Source organism: Aplidium turbinatum, chromosome 5 (genome assembly GCF_918807975.1).
Source record: "Aplidium turbinatum chromosome 5, kaAplTurb1.1, whole genome shotgun sequence".
Lineage (NCBI taxonomy): Eukaryota > Metazoa > Chordata > Ascidiacea > Aplousobranchia > Polyclinidae > Aplidium > Aplidium turbinatum.
Genome location: NC_137476.1, coordinates 8,530,643 through 8,550,602, shown reverse-complemented (window position 1 = coordinate 8,550,602; position 19,960 = coordinate 8,530,643). Strand labels below are relative to the sequence as shown.

At 45.2% G+C, this 19,960-nt stretch overlaps 2 protein-coding genes across 2 annotated transcripts in view; one reads left to right on the top strand and one right to left on the bottom strand.

Annotated features, from left to right (window-relative positions):
• The first annotated feature begins 103 nt into the window (after positions 1 to 103).
• The window catches only part of LOC145770402 (receptor-type tyrosine-protein phosphatase beta-like), a 203,247-nt gene continuing 183,390 nt past the window's right edge, over positions 104 to 19,960 (top strand). The window contains exon 1 of the mRNA XM_082582039.1: positions 104 to 175. The gene's annotated coding sequence lies outside the window, so the exon portion shown is untranslated. The remainder of the gene's footprint in view (positions 176 to 19,960) is intronic.
• Positions 10,875 to 19,960, bottom strand: part of LOC145770908 (collagen alpha-1(XII) chain-like) — a 60,541-nt gene continuing 51,455 nt past the window's right edge. The window contains exon 14 of the mRNA XM_082582651.1: positions 10,875 to 10,884. The gene's annotated coding sequence lies outside the window, so the exon portion shown is untranslated. The remainder of the gene's footprint in view (positions 10,885 to 19,960) is intronic.

The following is a 19,960-nucleotide window of genomic DNA, read 5'->3' as shown; positions in this document are numbered from 1 at the left end:
TACACTGTCCGATGGACTCCACCTTTTCTTGATGGCACTGATAATAAATCTGGTCGCACTGAAATTTCAACAGTCATCGATGGCCTTGTTTCCAACACTGAATATAGTTTCACAATAACAGCAGTAAATGTTGGTGGATCCAGTCAACCATCTGATGTTAGTGCATTTGCTACAAGTAAGAATTTTGCTTGGTGTAGGCCTAATGATTTGATGATAGTGATAATGTCGGAATGCAGAAACGTGATATAGTGCAACCAATCGGTGATGATGATGATGATGATGATGGCGTATGAGCGATCTTTCCAAGCTAGATTGGAGGGCAGGAAATCTTCAGCCACTCAGCAGTCTCGTCGTCCAGGATTCTCAGACCATGCGCACCGTGTGGAGGCCGGTGGGTTAGGCAGTGGTGGATGACATGGTCTGCGGTCTGTTCGGTGGCACCACACTCGCATTCTGATGAAGGAGCCAGGCCCCACTTGTGCATGTCCGAACGAAAGTGGCCGACGCCAGCTCGCAGGCGGTTAAGCCTGACCCACGCAAGCCTTGCGAGGGACATCCCTGGTGGACGGGGATCGGCGTCGGGTATGAAGTCACGGAGCGTGGAGGTGTGATTTTGCCACTCCGTGTTCCACATGTGGTTCGTCCAGTGTGCCGCACTTAAACCAAGTTCTTCTGCGTTCTTAAGGAGTTGTTGTGCGGCAGGCACAAAGGGGCGTTTGATTTCAACCGCTGCTTTATGGGTGGTGGTCTCTTGAGTGTTGCATGGAGGAGATGGTCGGGTCCAAAGCGCGGCGAACGAGAGAAATCGTGGCTCCTTTACGGCGTAGCTCAGCGGGTTGGATGCCTGCTAGGATGGGTAGGCAGTCCGTTGGAGTGGGACGCAGGCATCCAGTCACAGTACGCAGTGCGTCGTTGATGGCGGTATCAATCTGGTGGGTGTGAGAACTACGACACCAGACCGGCGCGCAGTACTCAGCGGTGGAATGAACAAGGGCTAGGGTAGCTGTACGAAGAGTTTTAGCACCAGCTCCCCAGCCGAAACCCGCCAATCGCCTCAAAAGTGCGACGCGTGTAGATAGTTTTTTGCGCAGTGACTTCAAGTGCCGGCGGTACGTGAGTGACCTGTCCAAGGTTATGCCGAGGTATGTAGGTTCGGCACAGTAGGGAAAGCGTTCCCCATCAATCTTGATGTTTATCTCACGCTGTGCCTCTCGGTTGTTAAGGTGGAAGGCTGCCGACACTGTCTTTGACTTGCTGAGCTGTAGCTTCCATTTCTGGAGGTGGTGATAGTGTTTGCATGTCTTGGCTGAGGTTCCTCTCCACTGACTGCCAGTTTCCTGCTGAGTGCAGGAGTGCCAGTTCGTCTGCGTAAGCATATTTCCTGGAGATGGTGGGGGGCAAGTCGTAGGTGTATATGTTGAACAGGAGAGGAGCCAAGACTGAGCCCTGTGGGACGCCGTTTTTAAGTCGGCGTAGTCTGCTTCGGCGACCGCTACCGGTTGTGAGGGTAAAACTGCGGTTTTGCACAAGTTCCATCATCATATGGACCATGTGTCTGTCAGGGAGCAGACGGAGTAACTTGCAGGTAAGGCCGCTATGCCATACGGTGTCATAGGCAGCCGTGAGATCAACAAACACGGCGCCAGCCTTCTTCTTAGCCGAAAAGCTGTCCTCAATGTCTTGGGTCATAAGTGTGACCTAATCTACGGTTGATCGTCCGTGTCGGAAACCAGCTTGTTCACGGGGGAGCTGCTGATCTATTATTGGTTCGACACGGGCGTAGATGAGTCTCTCGAGGATCTCGAAGGGGATGCAGAGCAGTGAGATTGGACGGTAACTCTTCGGGTCCTCTGGGGGCTTCTTCGGCTTAGGGACTGCAACCACAAGGGCTATTCTCCAGATTCTGGGAATTCTCAGGTGGCGCAAACATCAGGAAAGGAAGTCTTTAACCAGGACTTTAAGGAGGCAGCAGCATGGAATATCAACTCCGGGCATAGGTGGTCAGGGCCCGGGGCTTTACCTGGCTTTATGTGCTGGAGGGCGGAGGAAAATTCTTTCTGGGTGAACTCACCTGAGATGTTGTTCTCGTCTGGGGTTGTTACCCTCCAGAGGTCCGTCATTTCTTGCAAGACGGATCTATCTGATTCACGGTCTCTCGATTTGTATTTCCCGTTCTCCACAAGTTGTGAGGCGATGGAATTTGCTGAAACGGGACATTGTTGACGAGAGGCACGTGATCTGCCAGTTAGGTTGTTCAGTGTACTCCATGCTATGCGGCTGGAGTGCGTGAAGTCGATTGATTCAACGGCTTCTGTCCAGCGCTCCTTCCTCTTTAAGTCCAGCCTTGCCAGCAGAGCTGTGGCTGAGCTGTTGGTGTCATTGCCCTGAGGGGCGTGGAGGAAGTCGGAGTAGAGGCTTTCGCACTCCTTATCCCAGCACGGTATGTAGGTCTTTCGTCGGCCGCGAGAGATGGATTGTTTTGCCGCTGATGTTATTGCATCACAAAAGTCCTGGTAGGCTTCTTCCACGTTGTTGGTGTGAGGGGATGAGAGATACTGTGTGGCTTCATTGGTGAGGAGGCTATAGTACTCCCAGTTAGCCATTCTGAAGTTCCATCGATTAACAGGCTTGCTCGGGACAGGTATTATGAGCGTTGGAGCCGTGATAATCGAGGGTCGATGTTGGGACCTGGGGAACTTCTCTAGCACACGTCTGTCCGGTTGGAAATTATCGGGGTCATCACTTGCGAAAGCCAGATCGGGGTTTGTACCAGTGTTCCAGCGTCCGGAGAAGAAGCTCGCTGCACCCTTGGGATCGTGCAGTAGGGTGAGGTTGTTATTGGCTGACCATGAGGCCAGGCTTTCTCCGTCGGTGTTGGTGGTGTTGTAGCCCCAGTCAACGTGGTGGCAATTAAAATCGCCAGCATAGAGGCTGGGTTGGGGGAACACTGGGATGGCTGTTGGTGTTAAGCGTGAGGGTGGTTGCTTATAGACATTGATGATGTGATAGCCTGATATGTCTATGCATAACCACTCTATCTCCGACTGGGCACTGGACTGGTCTATTGGCGTCCAGCTCAGTTGCTCATGGACAAACGTGGCGAGGCCGTGTTTCCTGCTGATGGTTGCGCCTGCGAGTGTGAAGTTGGGTAATACCAACTTCTCCACAGATGTGCAGTGGGTCTCCTGGAGGAGAATAACGAGGGCCTGATGTTTTGTGGCCAGATACTCGATGATGCTGAGCTTGCTGGCCGTAATGCCCTCGGTGTTCAGCTGCAGTACGGTGGGTCGTCGGTACTTTTCGACAGAGGAGCTGCCGCGCCCTGAGAAGGGCGTTTCCCTATCCACCCTGGGCTGAACCTGGGCCTGGTTTACTCGAGTGTGACAAGCTTCGTTTCGCATATCTTTTCTTAAAGATATGGTACTGACGAGAGGGACCACGAGAAGGTGCTTGTTCTTCCCCCCCAAAAACCAATCGATGAATAATACAAACGAAGTAGCCTACTTTCAGCTAATCGCTTAATGAACCTATTTGTCTTACCCTCTGAATGAAGTAGCAAAGGATGAATCAAATGAATCCTAGAAATCCATTCCTTTGCTGAGTGCCATCTTAAGTACCACTTTTCAAAAGTTATCCGTTTGACCCGAGAGGATATCGAACCCATGCTTACCTATTCAAAGATCAATACTCCAACCATTAGGCAACCAAGTGGTTTTATCCATCGGATATACCGCCCGATAGCTCAGTTGTTTAAGTGCGTGATTATTATGATTGAAGAAACTACGGGATGAAGAGGCGACGGTTTGACTGTCGTGGTGTGCTTGCCATTTAGCGGCACATAGTAGATGGAATAACTCTCCGCCAACAGCACTTCAACAATTATTGGAAACTTCACTCCATCAAACTCGGAGACTAGGCCTTCGTTGGTGGTTCAAAGTCTTTACAAATAGGCTAAGCAAAACTTCCTGGAGCTTTCAAAGAAGCTTTCTCAGTCAGAAGAGGAAAATTCCCAATCCATCAATTCTACAGCTTTTTGTCATTTTTTAACCTAGTCTCTTTGTGATTTTATTCCATTTACCCAGCAATAGAGGGATTCCACGGTGAACCAACAGACCGTGACGGGTTGAAGCTTGCGCTGAAAGTCTAGACAAACTACAGTATTGCACACTGCACAGATTGTTCCGTTCATATTAAAACCAGTTTAACACCATCTTTCTGATTTATTTTTAATTCATGAACACAGAATAGGTTACATAACCACATTATCACCATAAAAACAATTATTCAGCCAAATATGGTAACGCAAAACTAAAATAAAAGCTTGCAAGGGAAGGTACCATTTTTGCAGTCCAGAACAGTATATCGAAGTGTATTCGCTCAATAAATAAAGACTTTGAAGTATAGACAACTAAGTCACACAAAGGCAGACCACTGAGGGCTTATTTTCCCCTGAATTTGATGGAAGTAGTTGTGTCTACTTTTCAGTTTTAGTTCATCAACAACGAAATGGAGACAAAAGTCATCATTAAGAGCTGCTTCTTGTACACAGTTGTTTCTATATTTAAATTGACACTTCACTTCCAAGAGTCCAAAATTTTTCCCAGGATTGACTATTAGGCCGCTGTCAAAAATCTCTACGTCTCTGTTTAGTTGTTTTTCATCTCTTCGCGATATAACCGAACTGCATGCTTCTCCTTTGTCAAACCGTGGCGAACAGCTGGAACATGGTGTAGCATTGGTGGTTTAAAAACTGATCTTAAAAAGGAAGTAGTTTTCCGCTTAATAATTTTTCCAAAATTTGAGAAGATTAGTTGTCGTTTTCGGCTATTGTGCCATAAAACTGATTGCGACTGACGAAGTTGTTGCCTCCTCAAGAGCATGTAATAACAACAATAATAATGTTTTTATTTGCGCCCATTGCGATAACATACAGTACACTGCGATCACAGATGCGATACAACAGACGACAGGAAGCAGCGAAGTGACATATAGTGTCCGAATCAGCTGCTTCCTTTATTTTGGCTTGCCATTAAGTGTCTTTGCCGAGACACAGCTGCGTGCTCTGGAGCGGTTTCAAACCCACGTCCTTTCGAACGTCGCGCAGACGTTCTCATCCACTCGGCTACGCAGCCGACAATATGCTTCCTGTAAGCCCATGTACAAGCATGTCTTCATTATTTTAATGCATCATGATGTTTCAAAAGGTAGGAAAATGGTGAATTTGAAGCAGAGCATGCTACAAAGGCTTCAATTTCGCTTTCAACCAAGGGGCGTTTAAGGTCATTGCATCTGGCATTGAATCTGCGTGATGTGATGGTGCTTTTTACCTTCCGTTTGGTCCGGGCGGTCTCCGCTCTTGTAAAGATGTAATTTGTGACTGGTTCTGCAAAAATGGCGTCGCCTCTTGGTTTGTGCCACTGTTGCTCTGTCCTGGTGCAGGATAAAGCTCCTGGGATCATTTTAACATCACGAATGTGAAAACATCACGTATGTGAAAATGACGCATCTTGTATAGCAATGCAGTAATGTGACTGCATCTACCACCAAGTCTGCAACACAAATAAATGCAAATTAATACTAAACAAAAGTTTATGCACGGTAACAGAACAAAGTATATATACTATGTAACCAAACATGGTAGGCCTATAGGTTTAGTAATCCATGTTAGTATAGCATAAACTGCTTCATATTACTACAGTAGGTAGGCTACATAAACCGCATATAGGCTTAGCTGTAATATCAAATGGCTTATGCTACAAGCAGCAGCAATAATATGGTTAATAAAACAATAATCCTCAAAAGTGTAAAAAGACTAGTTTGCAACTACGGTACATCACAATTTAATATCACCCATCCAAACTTTCACATGACATAGAAAGAAATATTTAGCATTATAGATTGCCTGCAACCATTTGCTTACCCTGCCTTACAAGAGCACTTTGCTTTCTGCATTACTGTAGTCGATTGCTTCATCTGAAGTGTGAGTTCATGCAGTTTATCAGTTTTTCTCTGACTTGGCCAACATTTTGCCATGCAGATAAAACTTTGAGAATCTCCACGTTTAGTAAAAATTTCACGCAAATAATTATCTTCAATGAAAAACTGATAATCTCCTTTGAGAGGTCTTGCAGATGGTCCAATCCAGTCTGATATTGATCTAATATCAAACGATGGTAAATATTGTAAAGATTATGACCAGTTATTCACTTCCATCGTAGATATTTAGCATCGAAACAAATAACTTGACTGGTGACAGAGGATTTCGCAATGCAGTACCTGGTTTCCATGCAACGCTTCAACCTCTCCGTGCGCATTGAAACGTAACTTGGAATCCCTCTATTACCAAAGTTATCGCTATAAAATTTTGAATGTTTGTGATAAAACATATCACCATTAGTTTATGTTTCTTAATATTCTATAATATATAACGTCACAGAGAAAAGTTGCGTAGGCCATAACAGCACCGAGAAAAAAATGTTCTGGAAGTGTTAATTTCAAAATAATGCTAAATATGAGTGACATGCCTTTTCTGCCCTTCTTAAACTGTTTAAAATTTTATAAAAATATGCGAGTAGCCATATTTCGTGGTTGTCTGTGGATTATTTCGTCCACTATAGGTGCCGCTGAATAGAGATTTGTCCTTGAAATGCTCAGCTAGTCAGCTCAATCCTCGAGAGCGAACAGTCCTTTATAGCAGACACGTGTGTTATATTTGAATGTAGTCGAAAAATTCAATGTATATTTTTACACATTGTGTTTCTTTTTAGAACCTGGCACCGTTGGAACCTTTAGTATATCTTCCATCGTAACCCCTTCTGTTGAAATAATGGTATCTTGGACAAACCAGACGGTGGAGATGAGATTGATAACTATCTAGTTGAAGCGAGACAATCATCTAGCGATTCATGGCTTCTATTCTCAGTAGTTCCTCATATTCCCAGAAACTCATCATTTTCTTATGGTGTAGTTCTCTTGGGTTTAATGGCAAGGCAAAGTTATGGGATCAGTGTGATAAGCAGAAATTCAGCGGGATCTGGATTAAGGCGTTCTGATACACATTGCATAAGTATTAAAGCCCATATGTTACACTATAGCCACAATACTGTACCAGAGTTGGATTTATTATATTGTAATTGAATATAATTAATTACACATTGTCATGTAATTGTAATCAAGACTTTGTGTAATTGTAATTAAAAAAGGCCTAAGCAACAATTACAGTAGGCTACATTTGATAAGTGTCATGCATGGTGTCAGTGCTTTTTTAAACCGATAGTTGAGATTATAAAGAAACTTCCCCAGTGCAACCTAATTTTTATCAAATGCATTTCTTCTTGTCTTTGATAAAATCAAACTCTCGATAAACAGAAATATTAAGATTTAATTTTTGTAATTGAAACGGGTAATTAATTACATTTGGAAGTAGGTAATTTTATTGTAATTTGAATAAGTTCAGAACAATGTAATGGACTAAAAACTGTATAATTGATCCAACTCGCTGTACTGTACATGGGAAATGAGTTTTTTATTAATTGGAGTGCTGTTGTTTTAATCAAACTTTCAGGTTACGCAACCTTCTATCCCAGTCAGCAAGGGTTCGTGGGGCCCACGTGGGATTTCCATGGGCATTCGTGGGCTTGTGGGCTTAAGGTGAGTTTATCTGATGTTTCCGATTAGGCCCCAAGTGCGCGACCTACTTCATATTTTTTTCTTTACAACCGATTCCCGACATCTTTTATTGAATTTATCTTAATAATGTTATCATATCATGAAAATGTATCTGGGAATTTATTTTCATTTCTTGAAATAAACTTTCTGGGCTTTCTGTGGGCATGAAGTGGGCTACCCACCATGATGAAAAATTATAAAATATACGTTTGCACCGGTCCATTGTGCTATATTAAAGTGCAATAATCATAAAAATTGAATATATACAACGATACAATGCGACGGCGGTTTACATTTTAATAATGGTTTCATGGTAGGCTGCCCACCCATTAGACGTAGGTGGGCTGCCCACTTGGGACATTTCTGCAAACCGTGGACACATAGGTACTGGGGCCCACGCAGTACAATGTGGGTAACCCATATGCAGCCCAAGTGGGCCCCACGAACCTTTGCTGACTGGGATGATTAAGTGTCATTTTCCTGTTACCATTAGCCTACTGTGAAAGAATCCACGATTCTTGCTACTTTATTCATTTCGTCAGTATGTTTGTATGTTGTGCCATCGTTGCTGAACAGGTTGTTTACCTGTTTCGGCCTCCTTGATAAAGTCAGCCGTGCTGACTGACAGAACGTCGGTAATAGAAGCTAGGTATCATCCTTAACATCAGGAGGTAACCTAGTAGCCTACAGTCACCAGAAGAACGCAAGTCACTTTATTTATCAAATGCCTGGTCAACAGTTTCACTCTGTTTTGTGGTTACGTTCTTGTTTTTAAGAAAAACTTATATAGCCTAACATTTAAAGATTTCCCTCCGTATTTGAACGGCATGGAAGAAGCAAGTTTAACTTCATAGCTGCTATTCTGTGCAATATCTTATTTGCGATATTTCGAGGTAAGCATACTCTCCACTGGCCGAAATCAGTGCAATATGTGGACTGTAAGCAACGCAGCAGCCTCTGCAATTGCTTTATGAAATTAGCCTCCTCTGGACTTCATGATTGTTACATTGAAAACTTCTGACCAATACACTTTTTTTTTTCACAAAATAAACTCGTTAAGCGAATTTCTATAAAGTTGATACGTTTCACGCTTTATCTGTTTTAAAGATTAACCCGTTGCAAAGTAGGCTAATTATATTACAGTAGCATTTGGCTAGCCTATGGTGACATCTGTTGCAAAGTCCCGTCTTTAAACTACAGTAGAACTGGAGGGTGAAGCGCATGAACATAATTTTGAATCTGATGCTATTCATAGGTCACCCCGCGAATTACATCTGCAGGCTGTAGGCCTATTGTTTGGTCATAGGCTAAACTGAAGCACAAAGCATTAAAGGGTAGGCCTATGCCATGACCTATATAAAGACTATTTTAAGGCGTCTTGTTTTGAAAATTAATTTAGCGGTCTACCGCTGAATAACCAATAGAGCCCTGGACTAATAAAGAAATACAGTTTGTGTGACAATTAAAAATGAATCGTTGGCTATGTTCTACTTTACAAGTATGGAATTATTTCTGGAACCTCCCTCTCTGCATGACTATGAAACAGATTCCAGCTTGCACCCTTTTCTTCGCAGATACTATCCATGAGATGTTAGTTTTGTAAAGTTTGATACTTGTATTTTACGATGTAGCTACGTCATATGCAAAAGTGATGGTTGCTCAGCGACTCAGTTGGCGACCATGCCTCGACAAAGGGGTGGACAATAATTTGTTATTGCAATTTCTCCCAAATGCATTCGACTTTACGAAGCTGAATACGAATTTGAGGCAAAACTATGCAGGATTGGCTTGCCTCACGAATTAAAGATTATGAACTGTTTTATTTTGATCAACGACGCACGAGTACAAAATAATTGACGCGGCGAGAAGAACACAATAAACATAGCCAGGTCAGAGATTTTAAAGAACCGGCCTGCCACGCCCCGTGGAGGCGGGGAGCGGCGATGCACCCGGAAGGGAAGTCCACCAACTTAGGTCGCGGGGGCCAAGCTGGGGAGTCTAGGTACCTGTGGAAGGAAAGTGTGGATCGAGAATTTTGTGCGACTCGTCGGCAAAAGTTAAAATGGCGGAACGGGCCAGGGAGACGGGCTTAGCTTTCTGCAAACGCAAAAAGGTCAGCTCACGACGGGCCGGGCGACAGAAGTTTTATAAAGCCAGGCAGCGCCCACGTCTCCATCACGTGACCGTAACACAGGTACGTTTGACTCCTATACCCGGTCTGCCCGTAGGCAAAGCGGATAAACTTTGGGGTCTCCCACGAGGAAGAGAAGCTTAGCTACAAGGACGATTTGAATACTCGTGGGAGACGAAAATTATATAAAATCTGGAGCAAAGGCTCAATTAATTGGTGTAAAAAAAAGAAGGTATGTGGGAATATATTGTATGCTTTACTTACTGGAAAAGTGTTGACGTTGAACCAACGAGCACGGATGTGCACTGGCCAGACGTTGAGGCAGGTTCGCCCAGGTGGGTCGGGGGGACTAGTGATTGAAGCGTAGATATGACTAGGCTACGTTACCAGGAAAAATATAGAATAGTGGGATGAAACTTTGGAGGTTGCATCGAGTTGATCGGGAAATCATGTTGATCGATGAGTTAAAAGCAACGCGAGGTTGATCCGAGCGGGAAAGAGCAGCATATCGGGAGAAGGTAGTGTGTGATATTTTAAAATATTGAAATATGAAAATACAGATCCAGTGTTGTTAATGATATTAGTTACGTCATTGATAGATGATATGAGTCCATTCACGATATGCAATATATACTTAATTCATATATTGCTATTTTATTTTATTGATGATGATTGTATTCTTCATTGAGCTGCAGCATGCTGATGAAACGACGATGATGAACTGTTTTATTTCGATCAACGACGCACGAGTACAAAATAATTGACACGGCGAGAAGAACACAATAAACATAGCCAGGTCAGAGACTTTAAAGAACCGGCCTGCCACGCCCCGTGGAGCGGCGTGATTATGGGGTGGCGATGCACCCGGAAGGGAAGTCCACCAGCTTAGGTCGCGGGGGCCAGGCTGGAGAGTCTAGGTACCTGTGGAAGGAAAGTGTGGATCGAGAATTTTGTGCGACTCGTCCGCAAAAGTTAGAATGGCGGAACGGGCCAGGGAGACGGGCTTTGCTTTCTGCAAACGCAAAAAGGTCAGCTCACGACGGGCCGGGCGACAGAAGTTTTATAAAGCCAGGCAGCGCCCACGTCTCCATCACGTGACCGTAACACAGGTACGTTTAACTCCTATACCCGGTCTGCCCGTAGGCAGACCGGATAAACTTTGGGGTCTCCCACGAGGAAGAGATGCTTAGCTACAAGGACGATTTGAATACTCGTGGGAGACGAAAATTATATAAAATCTGGAGCAAAGGCTCAATTAATTGGTGTAAAAAAAAAAGATGGTAAGTGGGAATATATTGTATGCTTTACCTACCGAAAAAGTGTTGACGTTGAACCAACGAGCACGGATGTGCACTGGCCAGACGTTGAGGCAGGTTCGCCCAGATGGGTCGGGGGGACTAGCGATCGAAGCGTAGATATGACTAGGCTACGTTACCAGGAAAAATATAGAATAGTGGGATGAAACTTTGGAGGTTGCATCGAGTTGATCAGGAAATCATGTTTATCGATGAGTTAAAAGCAACGCGAGGTTGATCCGAGCGGGAAAGAGCAGCGTATCGGGAGAAGGTAGTGTGTGATAGTCTAAAATATTGAAATATGAAAATACAGATCCAGTGTTGTTAATGATATTACGTCATTGATAGATGATATGAGTCCATTCACGATATGCAATATATACTTAATTCATATATTGCTATTTTATTGATGATGATTGTATTCTTCATTGAGCTGCAGCATGCTGATGAAACAACAATTGTTTACAGGTAAATTGATAATGAAACAATGGATTTAACATACTATGACGTCACACAATTACTGGCGGGTTTTGAGGTTTGCTGTCTTGCGCGCTCGGATGCTTACTGCAGAGCTTCTGTTGTTGGGGAATTGAGCTTCTGATCGCTGGAATCGTCTTTTCTATGACGTAGCCCCTCCACGAGTGAGCCCGGCGTTCCAAGCTTTCCAGACACGGAGGGAACCTTCGATTGAGAGGGAGGCCACTTTTCTAGCCACCTCTGCTACCCCACGAGCAGGAACACCCAAGGCCGCCAAAGCCCGAGAGCTCAACGGAGCATAGCTCCCGAGGGAGCCTACGACGAACGGAAGTGACAGGACGTCCCTGCAAGGGCGCTTCCTGTCTTCCAATATGTTTACACATAACTCGCCGTACTTGTCGTGTTTCCTGTCGGCGGCTTTTCGAAGGGAATCCGCGCCGTAATCGAACGGGCAAGTGACGTCACATACAACCGTGACACCGTCAGGGCGTTGCAGGACAATGTCAGGGCGCAGATCAGCACCGCCCGCTTCCACGTGTTGTGGAACCGTACTATCTATGGTAAGCAAGGGTTGCCATTCGGCAGGTACATGCTTCACGATCTCCCACAATACTGAATTGTGTCGTTCCGTGACAACAGGCATCACGGTAGGGCAGTGGTTCAATATATGAGGGAGAGTCTCTTCCGCTTTCCCACACGCGCGACATATGGCAGGTTTATATGGGTGGCCATGGCTTGGTTTTGATTTCAAGGGAAGTAGGTTTAGGCGGGCTTTATAAGCAAATGCACGGTTCGCGTGATCCAAAAGCTCCGGTCGCCGAGTCCAAGAGTTCGAAAATCCGGACAGACAGTGGGCACTGACCGTCTTGCCTTGGTCAGGTTTGGATTCCCACTGTCTCCTCCACCACAAGTCATTGTGTTGGTGGAGGATCGGAACCACTTTTTTTCTTAGGGGAGGGGTGATTTTGGAGCTCCCCGCGGTCAACTCGAGACCGCCATCCGGGCGTGCGGACCAACGTACATTTAGACGACGGGTAGCCGCCGGGACGCGGCCCCACAAGCTTTCGCCTGTTGGGCACGGTCGAGAACGGGCACCTTCAGGAGGGGGGTCCTTATTCAAGTAACTGGCTAGCTGGCACGGGGTAGGATCTGGAGTGCCGAACCTCAGACTGGCACAACGCCTAAGCTGCCCGAAAGCGATGGCAGAGACACGGTCGTCAGGAGACGTCAACATCTTGAAGGCCTGGGCTATCAAAAGCGTGTCGCTTTCGCGACACAGATTCAACACACCAAAGCCCCCCAATGCAGGCTTACAGTAAAAGAAAGCGCTGCACGCCCACCTGGGAAGACGCCACGCCACCTTCAAACACTGCAATACCAGTCGATCGAGCTTCAGAAGCTCATACTGTCTGAAGCGCCGCACTCGCAGATGGTATGACGCGGACGGAAGAATGATAGAATTAAGTGCCAGAAGTTTCTGGCTTGGAGTAAGAAAAGATTTCATTAAAAAGGAAATGTGTTTCTCCAGGGTGGAGATGAAAGGTTGGGTAAGGGACGCATCCGAGGCGTAACCGGTTCGAGCGCCAAGATATTTGTACGTTTCGCCTTTGGGGATGACTCGGATTTCCTCCCCGGCTAGGGAGAAAGGTTCCGGGTCGACCCGCAGACGGGACGCCGACGCTTTCCTATAGGATAAGGTGCCACACTTGCGTGGGTTGAACCGTAGCCCGGACCAGGAAGAGAAGGGATCAGTAGTAGATAAGAGGGAGATCATCTGCTCGCGATCGGAAGAAACGAGACAGATGTCGTCCGCATATGCCATACAACGTACTTTGATGTCTTCTTTAGCAGGAAGGTTGTAGCCGCAATCCGTTTTGTCACGGACGCCCCTGAGGAGCACCTCGATGACCAAATTGAATAGCAGCCCAGACAACGGGCAGCCCTGACGGACTCCCCGCCCCACAGGGATACGGTCGGTTTCACCATTGCCACAGCGGACGGTGCAGGTGTTAGCGACGTATATGTCGGAGATGCACTCAATAAGGTCTGTGGGGGCGTCGAAATGACGCAGGACCTCGGCTATGCATTCGTGCCGGACACTGCCAAAGGCGTTTCGAATGTCCAGAAACGCAACCGACACAGGCCTTTTGCGTGACTGTGCATCCGAGAGGATGGTGTCGAGCATGAACACATGCTCGTAGACGCCCTCCGTGGGCATGAATCCCTTTTGCTCTCGGCTGATAACATTCCCCTCCACAGCCCATCGCTGCAGGCGTCGGGCCAATACGGCGGCGTAAATCTTATATATGTTTCGGCAGATGGAGATGGGCCGCCAGTTGCTGACGTCGTGCAGATCACCCCCAGGGTCTTTGCATATGAGTGTGATCCTGCTGGTTCTCCACTGGTCCGGTACACGACGGTTGATCCGGCAGGTCTCGAAAAGGCTGGCCAAGAGTCCCCCTCTTGGGTCCAGGATCTTCCAGAAACCGTAGGACAATCCGTCAGAACCAGGGGAGGAACCGACATCAAGCGACTGGAGGATTGCCTCCACCTCCCGGGCCGTAATGGGACCTTCACCGTCATCGATGAGGGAGAGGTTTACATTGCCATACTCGTAACGGTGGGCGTTCATCCACTCAGGCATCCGCGAGCAACTCCCAGCTTTAGGAGCGGTCATGTCACGTCGAAATCTCTCCTCAATTTCTTAAGGGGGAATTTCGCAGTGAAGGTCGCAATTTTTTCCTTCAACAATCCGACGGACCGTTCCCTTCGCGTCCCGCGAGAAGGCAGCTCGCAACTCCACTCCCCTACGATATCGGGCTCCGTTCCCGCGCGAACCCCCGCCGTCCGACCGAGGAGAACCCCCGTTTGAACGACGGCGAGCCGCGCGAGCCCGGGCGCCACGATTGAAGCGTGGTTTGCGAGGACGTGTCCTCTTGGGCGGCGAAGTGCCAGCGGTCCACTCTTCCAATTCAATGCAGAACTGGTCGAAATTTATGCCACCCGCTAAAGTAAGGTTCACTAAACTGCAAAGAGCCCGCCTGGAGCTCTTCGTCTTACTTTCCCTGACCGGTTCAACAGGGTCTTGGATGGATCGTTGAGTGTTGGGTGTGATGGACATCCCTGGGGTAGTCTGTGGGAGTCCGGGGTCATGCGTGGCTTGGTTGCATGCCATGGTGTCGCTTCGGGGTCGAGTCAAGGTTTGGGAAGAGATAGTTAAATGGAATTCATTGTGGGTGGTTTGGGTAGGTGGGGTAAAGGGTCGGGCTTCGGCAGACAGCGTCGAGGTACAAGATTGTATAGGACAGATGGAAACAGGATTAAAAGATAAGGAGGATTGAGATGGGTAGTGTTGGAGAGACTTGGAAGAAGAGGTCTGCATGGGCGGCTTGGAAGAGCTGATTGAGTCCCCAGCTTCAGCTCCGGTGGTAGCCGTCCGAGGCAGGGAAGATGGGCGCGAAGCCGGCTTGGATAAACCGAGCGAGTCCACTGCCACGACTCCGGTGGAGGTCGGCTTGCGCAGAGGTGCATATAGAAAAGTATTCGCACTGACAGTAGGGCCGTAACCGTCCGTGGTTGGGCTATCAGGCGAGGAAGTGGAGGAAGAGGAAAGAGATTTGCTGTTCGACGAGTCGGAAGAGTCCCCACTTTCCGACCCAGGTCCGGCCGAAGATAGGCGAGGAAGAAACAGCACATCTAGATCAGGCAAGCTGTCAGCATCAGCTGGGCTGAGCGAAGTCTTGCCTGAATGGGATAGAACAGTACGGAAAAGTTCTGGTATAAAGTCAGGTGGGGGGGGCAAAGTGGAAGTGCTATCCAGGCCTTGGCGCCAGAAGACTTGAGAGCGGATGACAGAGGAAGAGGAAGGAAGGGATGACCCCTCGAACCGATGCGCCTGCAGTCGAGGGCCGGCGCCTTCAATGCCTAACAACAGAGACGTAGGAAGGCCCAGGCTTGGTCATCATAGGGGGCCTGGTTTGGCTCTCCGACGGCGTCGGGTCATTGCTCGGCCAGGGAAGGCAGGTTGGCAATTGAAGGCCCTTGGGGCAGGATCGCCAGTGCTCTAAGGCCCCATCCAGCTTGTAAGCTCGAGGGAGAACACGGCAGCACCTGCTACAGGTGATCAGGAACTCGGCGCGCGAACCATGGAATGCTCGCATATGGTCCTGATACGCCTGCACATCTCGGTAAGGTCGAGATGCCCTCCTGCAAGTGGAGAAAGGACAGAGAAGGGGGAATAGATTGGGGAGGGTGAGGCAAATAGGGCAGACGGACTGCAGTCTATTCGACCTCAGATATAGTGGAGCTGACTCGTGGCATGCGACAGGTAAGCCACTCTGTGGTGTGGGATCACGGATCGGACACTCGTCGCCACGACGAAGCAACGAGTTCGTGAAAGCAATAGAGTCTACCGGTGAGGCTTCACCATCTGGGTTGAGTGGGACTGAGTGCCCACTCACAGGAACCTGCTTCCTCGTCGGCCAGCCTAAACTAGTGGACTCAGCAGACGGGGAGGTAAAATCAACACCGGCCAGGTTATCTTGAAAAGTCTTTGAACCTGTGCGACTTAAAGGGCGTGACATAATCAGTAGAAAATGTATAAATATAATATATAAAAAGTTGGTTAAGTTTAAGATGTTTCGGAGTTTACAGCGACAGCTCAAAGTTTAGAAATTAAAGGTAACGGATTACAAAAACAAAGAACTACTGACGGATTACAAGAGGGTTGAATCAGAGGTTACTACTTAAAATTTGATAATTATTTTTTTTACACAGACTCAGCGTTACTAAATGCAATTAGGCTTTGAATATCAGTTAATTACGGTACTGCAAATAAGTTTGATGAGCTAGGAGGTTAAAAAAATGCTTTGAGAACAATTGACTAAAAAGTCAATTGTGACGTCACTACTGAAAACTTAAACCAAAAAATAGGGTGACCCTTTGATTTGAAATACGATTAGTTAGGATCGATATAAACAATTGTTCAAAAGACTTTAAAGATAAAGAGAGGATTATTGTTCAAATTATACGGTATTTAATTTTAACAAGATAAGGTTATGATTCAAGTGAACACTTCAAGGAGAAAGGAAGTAATGGAAGATGCGTGTTTCAGATGCAAGAAAAGGAAGATTTGGCAGACAACTGGCAACACTAGATTACCAATGCAGGAGTTTAAATGCCGAGATTTCGAAAATTAATTGAACAAGGGTGTTTAATTTGGGTAAAAAAAAAAGGATTTTCGGATGGATTTATTATTGCAATAGAGGCACAAGTCTACGAATTAATTAATTTAAGTAGCAAGATACTAACTGATTAGAATTAAGGTTAAAAAATGAAACAAAGTGAAATGGAAAAATAGGCTAGGAATTAATTTAAAACTCGATAAAGCTAAATTTAGGTTAAACAATGAACATATAGCAATTACTGTAGTACACAATTAACACGACATAGATAATTACAGTTTTATATGATTCCTTTCTTGTGAAATGTTTTTCCTTTTCTTCTTAAACCTTGTTCTTCGGGGGAAAAGATAGGGATACCAAGCCCGGGCTGGAATTGCAGATCCCAGGGTTTGATTGGGGTGGAAATAGTTAACTAGGATGGGGGTGGGGATAAAAAAAAGGGGGGGTTTTCAGAACAACTCACTTTTTCTTTAAATTCTTTCTTTTCTTGACTGAGATTTGGAACTAAGCATCCAGTTATTCGCAGTCGCACGACCGAACGGTGATCTGAATCTAACTTTAAGCTTTCTTTGTAGCCTTTTCTTTATTTATTTCAGCACTTTCGCAATAACAACTAAATCATCTGGCTCACTTACTAATCTCTTTTCAACTTTTGATTTCTTTGCGTTGGCCTACTTGCTTTGCAGTCGCACGACAGAACGGTGATCTACTGTAATCTTCTCTACTTCCTTTCTTTTAACGAAATGTTAGGGACAGGGTTGCCAGATTGATAAAACAAAAAAGGCCAAATGCATCCCCAAAAAAGGCCAAACCTGAGGTTCTGTTCGCTTTGTTGAAATCAGTGGTGTTTTTGCACTTACTTTCAACAACAAATTAGATAATATATACCCAGTTTCCAGAGGTGGGCAATAGCGCACTACTTTTTTGGTAGAAGTAGCGGCGCTACTTTTTAGTTGGAGTAACGTCTGCAGTAGCGGCGCTACTTTTTTTTCCAAACTAGCGGTAGCGGGAGTGGCGCTACTTTTTGCCCACCTCTGCCAGTTTCTATTGTTCTACATGTTATCTGTTAAAGAAGAATTGCTTAGTAAAATTCCTGAAAAAATGCAATCCATAAAATACAAACAGATAGGCATGGAAACAATTACAGTACAACTGAAATATGTAGCCTATAGGCTATAACATTAGGCTAAGCATCATCCTCTAGACTAAAAAGCCATTAACGTCCACCAGTGAGAGCCTGGTGACTAGAGAGCAGAGGAAAAAGGAGATAATATTGGCATATCACTTAATGCAATATGAAATAGTATATATGTACAATATTTATACCCAATACAATTACTTGTAGGCTACGGTACATTAAACACCCAACACTGCAAAATCAGAGAAATCAATTGCATTTATGTACAACATCCTTCCACAATGAACACTCCTTATTGTAGGAATGCTAGCGCCTCTGCCATTTCGTTACTGCTAAATTTCACTTTAAACAATATCAGATGTGAAACGCCTTATCATTATGGCACTGGCATCAAACTTTGTGCAACATTTTCCATTCAGCAGCATGTCCGTTCAGTTCAGTTTGTTTTTATTTCTGACCATCACAACGAAAAAAAAACAATATATGACAAACATAGCAGAGGTCTAGAAAAAGGTAGAAGCGACAAAACGCGGACGTTAAAACGTGCATGATACCAAAGCAGGACAATCAGTTTGAAAGATGGCACGGTCGCAATACCTTAATAACTTTTTATTTTATAGATTTAGAAAAAAAAGAGAAAAAGGCTAATAATTTTTTTTTTAACAATTTATAAGTAAAAAAAATATGTAAAAGGAAAAACAAAAAGACAGTTGCTATGTTGATCGACCTTGGTGGGTTATCAAAAGTGTTGATGGTCTTAAGGGGAACACTCTTGATGCGTTAGCTCATCACGTAAAGCAAGGTAGGCAAAAAAAAACCCTGAAAGAAATCCTACCACGGGCAAAGCCATTTTAGATTCGCAAAGCCATTTCAGTTCGTATTCGCAAAATCGCTTCCAAAAGCTCACTCTGCATTTTGTTTCGTGGTTTTGTTTTCACTGCAGTAAGTAATGAAAAAATCCTCTCTACTACTGCATTACTGCCAGGGATGCAGAGACAAGTTAAAGCATAGCTAGCAAGGTCTTTGAAATGGGTATGATTTAAAACGCTACACCAAAACTTTTCACTGTGTAACCAAAAGAACTATGAAAACCAAAAGAAAAAAAGGCCAAACAAATGCCAATCGGAAAACTCAAAAAGGCCAAACGGCCAAACAAAAATTGTCCGGCCAAACACTTTTCAAAAAGGCCAAATTTCTGAAATTTGGCCGTAAAAAGGCCAATCTGGCAACCCTGGTTAGGGATAGTTTAAACCAGGGGTTCCGAAACTTTTTTTGCTCGCAGATAAATTGATAATGAATTGAATGCAGCTTGAATACAAACAAAAAAATTACATCTTTCTTTGTGGTAGGTTATTGAAAGGAGGTCTTCACATTTCATGGGGCTGTTCCAACATCACGTAACGCCCTCTGGTGGATGATCAGAACCACTTCATTGCATAGGACAGGTTAACGATATTCGTCATATATGATGAGGTAAAGGAAGGAAATGGTGTCTTGATATTTGAAAGGCCAACACTGTCATTAAGAAACTGGAAAAAAATTGCACGTGATGGTGATTACAGGCAGGCATGGGAGTCGATAGTGAAAAAGTAAAGAATATTCCGATATTCGATAGTGCCAAAAAAAGTAAAGAATTAACCGATTTCGATACTAGAAAAAAAAGTAAAGAATAAAGAATGTAGTAATCGATATTGAAAAAAAAAGATTATTCCACCACTCTTTCTGAATGCTCAAGGCAGTAACAAATTTAAAAAAAATTCAAAGAAGTGAAAAATTATTCCCACTCAAGCAAGCCTACTGCATCGGCATGCTTTAACAATTACGACCCTTTCTAACAAACTGCATGAGCGCCTGGACCTGGCCTAAACAAAAGAACGCAGGGTTCGAGTTGAATGGTAACGCCTTGAACATCACACGGCTAGGGCGAAAGAGAAAATTGAATTGAGTCCTGTCTTTGTCATGAGTTACCATGGGGGGTGGGGGGGACAGGTTATACCTGGGACTGGCATATAAGTCCCCCCACCCCCCTTGGTAACACGTGACAAAGACAGGACTCAATTCAATTTTC